At 40.1% G+C, this 11,596-nt stretch overlaps 1 protein-coding gene across 3 annotated transcripts in view; it reads left to right on the top strand.

Annotated features, from left to right (window-relative positions):
* The window catches only part of LOC110506948 (zinc finger protein 609), a 96,270-nt gene continuing 84,674 nt past the window's right edge, over positions 1–11,596 (top strand). For 2 of the 3 annotated variants that reach the window (XM_036964399.1, XM_036964398.1), the window contains exon 1: positions 1–437. The gene's annotated coding sequence lies outside the window, so the exon portion shown is untranslated. The remainder of the gene's footprint in view (positions 438–11,596) is intronic. The other variant, XM_036964400.1, reaches the window with a different exon arrangement.

The raw sequence follows: 11,596 nt of genomic DNA, 5'->3' as shown, positions 1-11,596 counted from the left end.
TTGTCCTGGATTTCCTAGCAGCTCGTTCTGCTTGTTGGTTACGTTGTATCAATCTCCAGTATAGGAGGGTACTAACAACCAGCAAGATACAGATACATCGAAAGCAGAGGAATTAACCCAGGGAGGAAATCTGTTCAATGTTGGATTTACTGTACAGGAGACCAAAGGGAAATATTAAATCCTTGAATGGTTCGAGATTTAAGCTAAAAATGACCGCCCGAGCCGGTATTTTCGATTTGGAACGGGATCTCAAAGTGTGATGGCAGCAGTCCAGTGAATTGCTGGCCTCTCCTTTTCCTTGCCGTTGGATTTCTTGGGGAGTGCATTGGTCTGTGGTTATTTTGACAGATTTTTGTTGTCATTCTCGTCAATTACTTTTACTCTTTCTATCTATGGAGTGTACGTAATCCGTCGTTGTACTGGGGTTTTCACACGGGGTAAGTGTCGCCTAAATATAATTATATTGTATTTTGATATGTGGTGGGACTGGGAGAGACTGCTAGCCAGCTAGCAATGAAGCTAGCTAACGTTAGCTAACTAGCTATGCCCTGAGAACTCATTGTTTGAGAGACCTAGCTAACTAGCAATAAGTTTGTCACAGAAAGCAACATTATTTGACATGGATACCGTTTAATGCTAACTACGAAATTAAAGAACTAGCTAACCAATATGTATTTTAAACGAAGCCCCTTTGCCACGAACACAGAACAATATTCTGAATCTAGGTATCAAATCGTGCAGCTAGAAGCCAATTAGCCTAGCTAACGTTAGTTAGCAAGCTAGCTTGACACGCTTATTTCACAATATGCGACAGGGTAATACCAGTCTTTGGAAGTTAGCTAGTTAGCCATATTGGCATTCTGTACATTTTATAAAATGTGAGGTGATTGGGGTTCATATTTTGGTTCTATGCTAACCAGTAACCTAAGGTCAACTCGAGCAGCAATGTCAGGGCTGAGATTAACACCTCATGCACGCTGTGACATTATTTGATTGCTCAGCCACATGCATTGCAGGGATTGCCTGTAGTGGAGCTTGTCGGCCAACAGAACGTTGCATGCCAATACAACTCTCCTTGGCTCTACATGTGTAAGCTTGCTAGCTAAACGCTGTATTAAAATATCATACCATTTCCCAATCTCAAGCATATCTGCTATTATTACAGTAAGTACCACATGCTAGAGACTGACAGATGATTTATCTAGTTTGGACATGGCTGTGGGTTTCAGCAGCCAATACTGGTATAGGCTAGGCTTTGAGAACACTCACTGCCTAGTAAAATTATGAAAGTACAATGTCAACATAGTATGAAGTTGTTCTAGTACTTGAAATGAATTAGGAAAACAACAAGACTTTGGCTGAATGCCTTGGAAGTCTGATGGGGATTCGGCCCATGTTGGCGCTTTTAAACATTTCCACTGCTAACAAATCAAACCAGATGTGGAAAAACATTGTTTATTGTGAACCACACTTATCTTGGTTACTTATCATGACCTTCCCTAATACATAGTAGACAGTACTTTCCCAATAGTTGTGTGTGTATTCCATAGTACTGCTAGATATCCCTAGTGAGTCAACACATTGTAAAGGCTACAGGTTCCATGCATGTGGGCAATTCCATGGTAATGGATTTACGCTGAGACTCAGATTGTTAACTTTAAAATGTAAACCAACCAAAAACCATAGATTCAAAAAAAAAAAACTTAATTCTGTGACCCAGCTTTGCGCAGTTTTTCCAGTAAATGTTTTTTATTTAAATTGTTCAAATTAGTCATTGTTCATAGAGCTGTATGGTTTATTAAACTCGAAAATCAATGGTTTTTGTTTGGCATACATTTTAAAGTGTGAAACCGGAGTTTCAGCGTAATTCCATTACCTTGGACTGGCCCACATGGGTGAATCAGTGATTTGTAGTCTACTCTATTCTGACGATGGAGAAATCAAGCTTGCTAGCAGGACTTTGATCTGGAGTGTGGACCCACGGAAGGAGTGAATTCTACAGTGACTATGTTCCATGGGACAAATGGTATGTCTCAGAAACAAACATGTTTTCATCTTACCTGTCTTGGATCAGCCAATCATCTATGATGTCACTTTGAGAATCAGGAACAGTAGAGCATTAAACTACACTGAACAATGATTTTTCAGCCTGTTTGTTTAGAGTCCTGAAGCATCTGATTAGTTTTATTTCAGGAAAGGGAGTACGTCAGTGTGGCTCCAGTCATCTGATGGTAACATCAGCTGATGACACACTAGAGAGGATTTACATCCTAAAAGGTAGCTGGCAATTTGAAACCTCAGGGGAATCACTAACAGTCACTTGAACAAAGCCAATTCTCAGAGGTTGGCTGGAATTGAAATGACGCTAAAAGGAGGGTTCCAATTGATTTAAAAAAAATTGTTTTGAAATGTGCCGATTTATGATTGAATTGTGTTTGCTTAGCCTTATTCAAGGACATGTATTTCTGACCTAGCCTACAGCCTTACTTGAAGTCGTTTGTACACATTTTTCAGATCCCCTGCCACTTCCTATTACAGTTTGACAAAGCTTTCAGTCCAGTGGGCTGTACCGTTATCGACATGTCATGAGTAACACAGCTTCTTTACTGTACATCAGCATCTCTTATAAATACACAGATTCCCACTGGCCAACACACACAGCACTCCTCTCCCCTAACAAAAGTTCCAGGTATACCACTTCAAAGCCTATTGACCACAGGGTGAAGGTCTTGTTAAAACGCCAATGGACTCTGTGCAAATGTTGCGATCTTTATCCAGATTTTTTAAAAGTTGATCCATTTATGGATTTTTATGTTCTTGAAGCTTGTCCTGTTTAATTGCTTTGCTTTAAGTATCATTAACAGCTCAAAATGATTGAATAGCAGAAAGCGTGTGGTGAGATATTGAGTTTTGTGAGAACCTCAATTTATATTCAGTAGGCTTAGCTGCATTACATTTTGTAACTGAACTTTAAGCCTTTCTGAAGTCTTATGTCAAGGATGTGCCTGGTTTGTCTACTTTTATCAGTCTGTGTTGTAAGCTGTTATTGGACACACTACTCACATGCACTGAGTATACGTACGGGATAAACGCCAACGTTCTGTATGTTACCTTGGAATTAATGGACGACGCAGCGGGAAGATGTGGAGCCGAGTCCCTTTGCAGAGTTCATTTTTCCAAGGTAATGTAGAGGCATTTATCCCACTTATACCAAAGGTGCTAAAGAAAACAGTATAAAAGCACGCTGGTAGAAAAACGGAAATTGATATTTTTCAATGCAAATTTATACTTTCTCATCTTTTGGTTGCTAGAGATGTGACCCAGTCGTTCGTTCTTTGTTCCATTGCCATGCTCATGCTCAGTGGCAATGTTCTTCTTCTTGCTTGCTGACACTTAGCCAACTAGCTATGGCTACACAGTCACGACCTCTGCAGACAGAAAAACAGCAAATGCGATGTTTTCTGTTGACATTCATTTGGATACATCCACATGTGCTGATAATGCCTGGCATAGCTAGAAGAGTTTGGCTTCAAGGCAGGACACAAAACACTGACTGTTAATTACGAGGAGATCGCTTTGCATATCAAACACTAGACGCTAGCTAAATAGTTTGTTGCTAGCAAAACTGCCAATATGACAACCAAATTTAAAAAAATCAGTTGCTGAAAACAGCTGGTCAAACATGGGAGGATTTGACAGCTTGAGTGGGGGAGGGGACAGGAGAAATTAATGTTAATCACTCACCATGTTATGTCAGATGCTCAAATGTCTCTGTAAAAACAAATCAATGCTAGCTAGCTAGCTACGTCTTTTCCTCGGTGGACCTGCGTTTACATTGTATCCATTTTCAGGTTGTGTGATTGTTGGTTTAGCTTTCTGTAACGGTGTAGCAAGTAGTCTGCATGTTAGAGGTCGACCGACCAATCGGAATGGTCTATTAATTAGGGCCGATTTCAAGTTTTCATAACAATCGGAAAACGGTATTTTTGGACAGCTATTTGGACGATTTTTAATTTTAATTTTTTTACACCTTTTATTTAACTAGGTAAGTCAGATAAGAACACATTCTTATTTTCAATGACGGTCTAGGAACGGTGGGTTAACTGCCTTGTTCAGGGGCAGAACGGCAGATTTTTACCTTGTCCGCTCTGGGATTCAATCTTGCAACCTTACAGTTAACTAGTCCAACGCTCTAACCACCTGATTACATTGCACTCCACGAGGAGCCTGCCTGTTACACAAATGCAGTAAGAAGCCAAGGTAAGGTGCTGGCTAGCATTAAACTTATCTTATAAAAAACAATCAATCATATCACCAGTTAACTACACGTGGTTGATGATATTACTAGTTTATCTAGCATGTCCTGCATTGCATATAATCGATGCAACGCAGGGGGATGATTTAACAAAAGTGCATTTGCGAAAAAAGCACAATCTTTGCACGACTGTACCTAACCATAAACACCAATGCTTTTCTTAAAATCAATACACAGAAGTATATATTTTTAAACCTGCATATTTAGCTAAAAGAAACCCAGGTTAGCCGGCAATATTAACCAGGTGAAATTGTGTAACTTATCTTGGGTTTATTGCACGCAGAGTCAGGGTATATGCAACAGTTTGGGCCGCATAATTTGCCAGAATTTTACGTAATTATGACATAACATGGAAGGTTGTGCAATGTAACAGGAATATTTAGATTTATGGATGCCACCCGTTAGAAAAAATACGGAACGGTTCCGTATTTCACTGAAAGAATAAACGTCTTGTTTTCGAGATGATAGTTTCCGGATTCTACGATATTAATGACCTACGGCTCGTATTTCTCTGTGTTATTATGTTATAACTAAGATATGATTTGATAGAGCAGTCTGACTGAGCGGTGGTAGGCACCAGCAGGCTCGTAAGCATTCATTCAAACAGCACTTTCCTGCGTTTACCAGCAGCTCATCGCTGTGCTTCAAGCTTTGAGCCGTTTATGACTTCAAGCCTATCAACTCCCGAGATTAGGCTGGTGTAACCAATGTGAAATGGCTAGCTAGTTAGCGGGGTGCACGCTAATAGCGTTTCAAACGTCACTCGCTCTGAGACTTGCAGTAGTTGTTCCCCTTGCTCTGCATGGGTAACGCTGCTTCGAGAGTGGCTGTCGTCGATGTGTTCCTGGTTTGAGCCCGGGTAGGAGCGAGGAGAGGGACGGAAGGTATACTGTTACACTGGCAATACTAAAGTGCCTATAAGAACATCCAATAGTCAAAGGTATATGAAATACCAATCATATAGTGAGAGAGAGTCCTATAATTCCTATAATAACCTCAACCTAAAACTTCTTACCTGGGAATATTGAAGACTCATGTTAAAAGGAACCACCAGCTTTCATATGTTCTCATGTTCTGAGCAAGGAACTTAAACGTTAGTTTTTTTTACATGGAACATATTGCATTTTACTTTCTTCCCCAACACTTTGTTTTTGCATTATTTAAACCAAATTGAACATGTTTCATTATTTACTTGAGGCTAAATTGATTGTATTGATGTTATTATTATTATTATATATATATATTAAGTTAAAATAAGTGTTAATTCAGTATTGTTGTAATTGTCATTATTACAAATAAATAAAAATTGGCAGATTTTTTATCGGTATCGGCATGTTTTGGTCCTCCAATAATCGGTATCGGCGTTGAAAATTCATAATCGGTCGACCTCTACTGCATGTGTAGGCGCATATTGCGTCATGATTTGAAGGTTTCCAGATGTCTGGTTGTAATGTCCATTCTAGAATGCCCTTCTAGCCAATCAAAAACGACTATTCAATAATACTGTGGTATAAAAAAAACATTAAGGACACACCTTTCCATGACATAGTCTGACCAGATGAAAGCTATGATCCCTTATTGATGTCCCTTGTTAAATTCACTTCAGTCACTGTTGATGAAGGGGAGGAGACCGGTTAAAGAAGGATTTTTAAGCCTTGAGACAATTGAGACATGGACTGTGTATGTGTACAAATTGAGGGTGAATGGGCAAGACAAAGGATTTAAGTGCTTTTTGAACGGGGTTTGGTAGTAGGTGCCAGGCTCACCGTTTTTGTCAAGAAACCCAGCAGCGTTGCAGTTTTCACGCTCAACAGTTTCCCACGTGTATCAAGAATGGTCCACCACCTAAAGGACATCCAGCCAATTTGACACAACGGTCATTTGGAGTCAACATCAGCCAGCATCCCTGTGGAATGCTTTCGACACTGTAGCATCCATGCAACTCAATATTAGGAAGGTGTTTCTAATGTTTGGTACAGTGTATTTGACAGCAATGAACTGGTTGGTGCGTATTGCCAATCTGTCAGACTATCGAAGGACCTTTCTCATCATTCAGGCTAGTGAGGTTTTCAATTGTCCACAGATTTCTGTATTACTTCTCCCTTATTGAGCTCACTTTACAAAATACCAGTTTGTGGCCAATTCACCCAGTGTTCTGGCTGTGCCTCTTTGCATTGGTACTGATTTACGCAGCAGGGAGTCCTCTCAATGCAGAAGGTCAAGTCTTTAGCGGTTTTCTAGGCATTGGTCACTGTGAGCCACTGTCTGGATCAACAACACGTCTCTGTACTTGCCCCCTAGTTTATTGTGGCCTCTGCAGATAATTGGATAAGTGAGAGAGAGGCAACGTTTTGCTGTAGACTGCTTCCTGCCAAATGGAAAAGGATTCCAGTGTGTTTTCATGCTAATCGCACCGGGCCTAAATTACAAGCTCTATAATAACGTTATCTAGCTACTTCTGTTGGACATAATCACACACAACCTACCTCATTCTGGTTTGGTTAGGCTTATTACTAGAGATTTTTGTAACTAAACCAAGATGCAACACAGTCTGTTTCAAATGGGAACAAATGAGCCATAGTTGACAGAACAAGCAAGGAGGTGGGCAGTGCCAAGCACGAGCTAGCAAGATCCTATTGGCGCGTTCTAGCATTAATTTGCATATTTCTGTTGGGGAACGCCTACTCTGAAGTGTGCAATAACTCAATTCGCCTTTGCACTCCTTCCTAACAACTTTATTTAAAAAAAAATATATATATTTGGGAAAGGGTTAAGTCTACTAAACTTAGTCCACTCTGTTCGTAACAGATTGTAGTTTTGGGAACAGAACTGTATTGAGATCCAATGTTTAATCGATGAGTGAATTGCCAGAATGTCTGCCTAAATCCATCTTCTCCCACTGCCGGCCACTGGGCTTCCTCTCACTACCATATTTGGTAGTGAGTGGAAACGCCAACCGGATGCTTCATATTTATACATCAGTTGAAATATCTGTCTCATTGTTCTATCTGTGCTATTAGTACCTGATGTCTGGTTTGATCTAGCCATCTGACTGAAATGCATAAGACTAGGACAGTTGATAAGGCTTAGTTCTGTCTGTCTTTTCCTAGCGGTTTGTTTACATTGTTCACAGCAAGTGATTTGCAATGCCAGTTGTGTCAAACAGAAAGCTTATCTCATTGCAAAAGATGCATTATGGGGACTTGGACTAGCCTCCATGTACGGTCACTGCAAACAAAGATGTTGCTTATGATGAGACCGTTCAGTTCATAGAATAACTCGTGTTGAAGCCATATGGCCTTGTGGTGTCCCCCTTGTTAGACTAATTATTATACAATTGGCCTGTTTTTAGACAGGTGTTGGGCTATTGACGAACTGTTAAAATAAGGTAGGTGCTTGTCTGATTGCGTTAAATACATTCAACACATTGCTTTTGAAATGTGTGTGAGTGGTACTGTGGATTTTAGAACAGTCTTTAACCGCCTCTTATAGCTCTGAGCTACATAGCAACATTAATCACTCACCCCACATCACGATGCTGCTGTTGTCCAGGCCTAGGAACCCCAGGATCCTAATAAAATACCTAAAATACTAGGGTCTAGTCTCCATTCAGTGTGTTAACATTTGACTTACCATTCTGGTTAGCCTCTTTGTTAGGTGAGATGTTTCTGTCTGTTTCCAGTGCGGTATTTGGCCCATGTCCTTTAATCCAATTGTAGGTACGGCATTGATTGACCAGATACTGGTATGAATGTAATTTTTAGATCTTTATTTAACTAGGCAAGTCAGTTAAGAACAAATTCTTATTTTCAATGACGGCCTAGTGGGTTAAACTGCCTGTTCAGGGGCAGAACGACAGATTTGTACCTTGTCAGCTCGGGGGTTTGAACTTGCAACCCTGCGGTTACTAGTCCAACGCTCTAACCACTAGGCTACCCTATCATGCTGAACACAGGGAATGTCCCTTGAATTGGTCAAGACTCAAGTCTGTTGGAAATCAATTATGTTTGGTGAAGGGGCCCAGAGTCTAGATTCAGCCCAGTTCAGAATATTGACACACATTTGAGTCACTGTTGTCTAGATCTATAGATGGACTCTTGTTGGCTGTTCACTCACAAACACGTTCATGCAGTGAATCCATCAAGTCTATTGTGAATAAAGTTGAACTATGCAATCTGGATGGGAATTATTCAAGATATCTGCTGGGTTTGATCCAATTCATCTAGGAAACTAGGTGTTTTCTTTTGTCCCATCTGAGCTTTTGAAACGTTGAACATGCTGAATGGGGTAGGCTTGGTCTTTTATATAACGTATATCAGAGTATTTGGAAATCGCCATGGGATGGTTTTTCAATACCATCATCAATACTTTGAAACTATTTATTTTGAAGTTTTTCAATACATTTTATATTTGTAGCTACTGAAGTGAATCCCTGCAGTCAACTTGTGCGATGTGATAGGAGATAAAGGAGATCACGTTCTTCATTTCACCTGGCACATGATTTTACATCATGAAGCTTTTACCATAGTTCCCCAGAACAGTTGAGCCAGTCACTTGTTTGTAAATAGCACAATGGTGTAAGCGGGAGCAGGTAAGTCAAGCTGTCTGTTGACAGGCGTCGGCTTTTCTATTGAAAGTGAAGGGTTTTTGTTTCTTTAGCATAAATATAGTGATCAGGGACGTGTAACTTGTTTCCCTTCACAGAAAATACATCAGTGCAACACATTTGGCAGAAAATAGCTTCATTTTCATCAGATGACAACAGAAGTGCAACGCTATTTGGCTGGCAGCCACAGTGAATTAGTTAATGAGCTGACAATGAAAAATCAAGGTCTTTTTTGCTAAAACGATGCATGTCCATCATATTGCAAAATTTTTATTATAGAAAGAATGCAGCCAGCTACATTTCCTAATGTTTTGTCTGAAGTTAATCTGTCATTTTACCAGAGAAAAGTAGACCACCAGTCAGAGCGCTGTCTGCTGATAGAATGCCGTTCTACTGAAGCACAAAATTGGTCGGATGGCAGCAGAAATTACAATAAGAAGCATTTTAGATCTGTGTTTATAAAACGCTTCGAGATTTCTTATGAGTTTTATGAAAAATAAAGAATTCTGTGTTAGAGACCCCCTAGGTTTAACTAGCTAGTTATCTAAATAAGTGACTTAATTAATAAGGTGATGGTGCATCATATTGTGTAAGCTTTCAGTCTTTGAGAAGTCAAAGCTCTTCGGAGGAGTTATCCGCACAACTGCCACTATCTTGATATCCTCTTCTTTCTCAGCCTGTTTGACCCTCCCTCATCTTCTCTGAGCAGAGCAGGCATTCCCTTTCCCTTGTGACTCCAGACACACACGTGTGTGTGTGTGTGTGCATGCTGCCTCAGAGCAGACAGGCAGTCTTCAAAACTTTGTTCATTTGGACAATGTCTCTCGTTCACATTCGCTTGTAAGTGTCCAAACTCACCAAAAATGACATTCTGTAGCACCTACCTATACATGTATAACTTTATAAGATGGATTGCCTGTCTTTGAAATGTTTATTTTCATTTGCACTCCTTTGCATATTTAGCGAGCGGCCTCCCTGGAAATTATGTTACCAGAATGCTATTTTATTTTACCTTTATTTAACTAGGCAAGTCAGTTAAGAACAAATTCTTATTTTCAATGACGGCCTAGGAACAGTGGGTTAACTGCCTGTTTAGGGGCAGAACGACAGATTTGTACCTTGTCAGCTCGGGGATTTGAATTTGCAACCAGAGGGTTGCTAATCCAACCCTCTAACCACTAGGCTACCCTGCCGCCCTAATAAAATTAGCACAATTAACAGATGCCCAAATGGGAGGGGGGGTGTATATCGATACAGTTAAGAGTTTTTGCGCAGGTACCTACATATCGCAATATTATTTTTGGACAATATTGCACCAATATTCTGACTCCAAATATTGATTTGTACAAAAATAAATCTAGGTGGCGTTAGCGCCAGACAGCTGTACCAGCGCCAAAAACTCTGGTATTTTTAATATTATAGCTTGTTCTCCATCTTCTTTTTAAATAGTGAGCCAACGTGTTTTCAGCACTTTTATATCCATTACTTATCAAACAATAATTCTCATACTCTCTCCTGTTCCTCTTCAGCAGAGCATTAGGTTTGGAACATTGAATCACAATACTTAGGCGCCGATATGGTATTGCGATTCTAAGTATCGTGATAATATCGTACCGCGAGATCCCTGGCAATTCCCAGCCATACATGCTATCATTTGGTTGTGTTCAAACCCAATCAGATCAATTCTTGTTATTATGTTTAAGTGGGTTTTATTTGAGTTGGGTAAATATTGTACTTTGGCTACCTCAAGTAGCCTATTACACAGAGCCTTTTGGTTTTCAGGCACTTGTAGTCAGGCGGGCATGTGTTTTTCATTTTCATGCCAAGATTGCATTGGAGGATTCCCTTTATGAAAATGTCTTCTCATGATTAGAGCTGTTAGCGATAAGCTGTTTTGCCAGCTGTTAAAAAAGGTATGCTAACACATGGAACATGAGGAGGCCTGTCAACCAAGTGAAGGATCTCTTTGCTTGAATTCCTCTAATTCCACATTGGCAAGTAATGCAGTTTCTTTGGGTGTAAAATGAAGGTCAGATACCTTTGCACCAGGAAGAATCATCCAGGTGGATGTAGTAGTTGTGAAATAGTTTGGAAATGTGAAATGGTCTAGGGTAATGCTGTCCTCCAGGACCAGATGGTGCTTGATGTAGGACTACTTGCTCCACTTAGGCTACTATATTAAGGTACGTTGTCCTATTGATTCGTTCTGGCCTCACTACATTTTTGTCAATGTGTAGCCTATTTCAGCCATGACAATTTATTAGGAAAAGTAGTCTTGCTTAGACTGTAATAATCTCATGTATGCCCTAACCTATGTCCTGCATACAATATGTATTAACATCTCTTCATAGAAAGTGGCCTTGGGCAGTGAAAAACTCTGGTGATAGGCTAACTTTTCAGTTGTCTGAGTTTCTGCTACACACAGTTATTATTTTTTCTTTGGGTTAGGTAGTGTTTCTGAAGTTCCATAGCTCTTTGATGGAAAACTTGTTCAACTCACAGTAAAGTTTAGGACGGCGAGAAATTGGTCTTGAAAAGCAGCATGAGTCGACTTGTCCATCGACGTGGATAAGGTTCAAGTTCAGAACAAGCTTCATTTTCACAACTGGTGTGTGGGGTTATTACCGGGAGAGTCCATGACTGTGAAAAGGTCACTTCTGGTTACTGTTTTAAAG

This window comes from Oncorhynchus mykiss, chromosome 26 (genome assembly GCF_013265735.2).
Source record: "Oncorhynchus mykiss isolate Arlee chromosome 26, USDA_OmykA_1.1, whole genome shotgun sequence".
Classification (NCBI taxonomy): domain Eukaryota; kingdom Metazoa; phylum Chordata; class Actinopteri; order Salmoniformes; family Salmonidae; genus Oncorhynchus; species Oncorhynchus mykiss.
Note: the sequence above shows the minus strand (reverse complement) of the source record. Positions and strands in the feature narration are given on the sequence as shown.